Source organism: Mandrillus leucophaeus, unplaced genomic scaffold, assembly GCF_000951045.1.
Source record: "Mandrillus leucophaeus isolate KB7577 unplaced genomic scaffold, Mleu.le_1.0 Scaffold238, whole genome shotgun sequence".
Taxonomy (NCBI): Eukaryota; Metazoa; Chordata; class Mammalia; order Primates; family Cercopithecidae; genus Mandrillus; species Mandrillus leucophaeus.
The window spans coordinates 1,440,887-1,443,421 of NW_012102454.1; the positions used below are offsets into that span (position 1 = coordinate 1,440,887).

Genomic DNA, 2,535 nt, shown 5'->3' on the forward strand with positions numbered 1-2,535 from the left:
ACCTGTAATCCCAGCACTTTGGGAGGCCAAGGTAGGAAGACTGCTTGAGCTCAGGAGCTCAAGAACAGCCTGGGCAACATAGCAAGACTTCGACTCTACTAAAAGTAAACAAAAAAAATTAGCCCAGTGTGCTGGCACATATCTGTAGTCCCAGTTACTTGGGAGGCTGAGGTAGGAGGATGGTTTGAGCCAGGGAGATTGAGGCTGCAGTGAGACCCTACAGTCTCTTGCTCTGTTGCCGAGGCTAGAGTACTGCAGCTGTGTGATCACGGCTCACTGTAGCCTCGATCTCCCGGGCTCAGGCAACTTCCTACCTCAGCCTCCCAAGTAGCTGGAACTATAGACACACACCATCATGCCTGGGTAATTTTTTATTTTTTTTTGCAGAGACGGGGTCTTGCTGTGTTGTTCAGGTTGGTCTTGAACTCCTGGCCTCAAGCGATCCTCCCACTTAAGCCCTTCAAAGTGCTGGGATATAGGCATAAACTACCATGTTTGGCCCAAGAAAACTTAAAAATTCTATACTGCCACTCTTAACAACTTTGCACTATGGAATCTATCCAAAATTAACCTCACATGGGTAAAAAAAAACAAGTATTTATCCAGAAGCTTATATATTAACAGATAAATCAAACTATAATTTAGAAATTTTTTTTCTCACTATGGAGAGGGATTATATAAATTTTAGATAAACTTAAGATTCAAGACCATTTCTGAGAATTTAAGGCATCCATAAAAAATTTTATCACTAAATTGTAACATCTCTTCCAAGCTGAGAACACTGACTCCAATTCTGCATACCCAGCAAACCTTCCCATCCCTCAAAAAGACTAGAAAGTCGCCTGGCGCAATGGCTCACACCTGTAATTCCAGCACTTTGGGAGGCCGAGGTCAAGAGATCAAGACCATCCTGGCCAACATGATGAAACCCCATCTCTACTAAAAATACAAAAATTAGCTGGGTGTGGTGGCGGGCGCCTGTAGTCCCAGCTACTCAGGAGGCTGAGGCAGGAGAATCACTTGAACCCAGGAGGCAGAGGTTGCAGTGAGCCGAGATCATGCCACTGCACTCCAGCCTGGGCGACAGAGCGAGACTCCTCTGTCTCAAAAAAATAAAAATTAAAAAATAAAAACAGAAAATCAGAGTCACAGCCAGGGAGCCCATTCTTCCCTAGAAATATTTCAGCAGGTCAAACATTAAAAAATGAGAAAATTCTAGGTGATTCCTCACCATCCACTCGCTAGGCAGGGAAGACAGCCCCAGAGAGCAGGCCCGCAATGGTTCACCTCCTGGCTGGCTTCCAACTCTGCCACTTATCTGCGCCATAAGCCTTCACATACTCAAACGTTCACCAAGGTTCTACTAAGTGCATAGCACTGCTCCCAGCATCCAGGATGCAGTAGTGAAGAGACAGACATAATGCTTGCTCTCAAGGAGCTTACCGTTAATAAGGGAAAAGGAGAAAATGCTCCTCGCCTTTCAGGTAGATGCTCCAATACAAAGAAACTTCATGGAAACCCCACACTTTCAAAATGCAGTAGTTACGGGTATGGGTATGGGAATCAGACTGATCTAGATGTGAATTCCTGCTCTTAGTAAATATCAGCTGAATAAATGGCACTTACTAACTTTGAGCAAGTCGCCTAACTCTTGTGCCTCAGTACTGCTGAAGATTACATCCATAAAGCACAGCCTCCGCCATACCCTCAGTCTACATAAATGAAAGCTACTGCTCTGAAAGAGGCCCTGGACTAGTAAGAGGGTAGCATTTCATCTTCCACTGCAATTCTTAATTCTGGTCTTCTACTAGTTGAAAACAAACTTCCTCGAACCCCCAAAATCTATTAAGTTAAAACAACTTTCAGAAATAAAACTTACTTTCCTGCAGCTCCGGGCCCAACTCCTAAGTCCAGGCAACAAACTAAAAGAAGTAGTGCCCTGTGCGCTGGAGGGGAAAGAGGTCATGGCTCCTCCCATTTCCCTGCCCACCACTCCCTCCTCTTTCAGCCCCAAGCCAGAGGAAAGAACAGAAGGGACACAGTTGAGGAGGGGCATCACCTCGAATTACAAAGTACATTACAAAGTGACTCAAGCACAAGGTTGCAGCGCATTCTCTCCCACCTTGACACCCAAAAGCAGCACAGGTCCTTGTGGCTAGTGAGAGGAACCACTTCCGCCTCTTCCTGCCTAGGTCACCAGAGCCTGAGGCACCCAAATCTGGGAACCAAGCCAGCTTTCCCCAGCCTCTGTTCCCATGCACATACATCCACCTCTGGGACCTGGGGGTGGGGTGAGGGAAGATGCAAGTATTTCCAGGTTTCCTGGCCATAATTAGCATCTAGCTAGTACTTAATCCCAAAATCATTTTTAGTAAGAAAATTCTATTTTCTTTCAGGTAGTATCTCGCTCTAATTCCACTTTCAAAAATCTTCCCATTATGATTCTTTGCAACTGTCAATTTGAAAAAACACTTACCTGACAGTGGCCCAGACACAAGGAACATAATCAAAATGACTGAAAAAAAAAAAGGAAAG

At 45.0% G+C, this 2,535-nt stretch overlaps 1 protein-coding gene across 1 annotated transcript in view; it reads right to left on the bottom strand.

Annotated features, from left to right (window-relative positions):
- Positions 1-1,933, bottom strand: part of KIAA0355 (KIAA0355 ortholog) — a 96,932-nt gene extending 94,999 nt beyond the window's left edge. Inside the window, exon 1 of the mRNA XM_011982308.1 lies at positions 1,880-1,933. The gene's annotated coding sequence lies outside the window, so the exon portion shown is untranslated. The remainder of the gene's footprint in view (positions 1-1,879) is intronic.
- Positions 1,934-2,535: the final 602 nt, after the last annotated feature.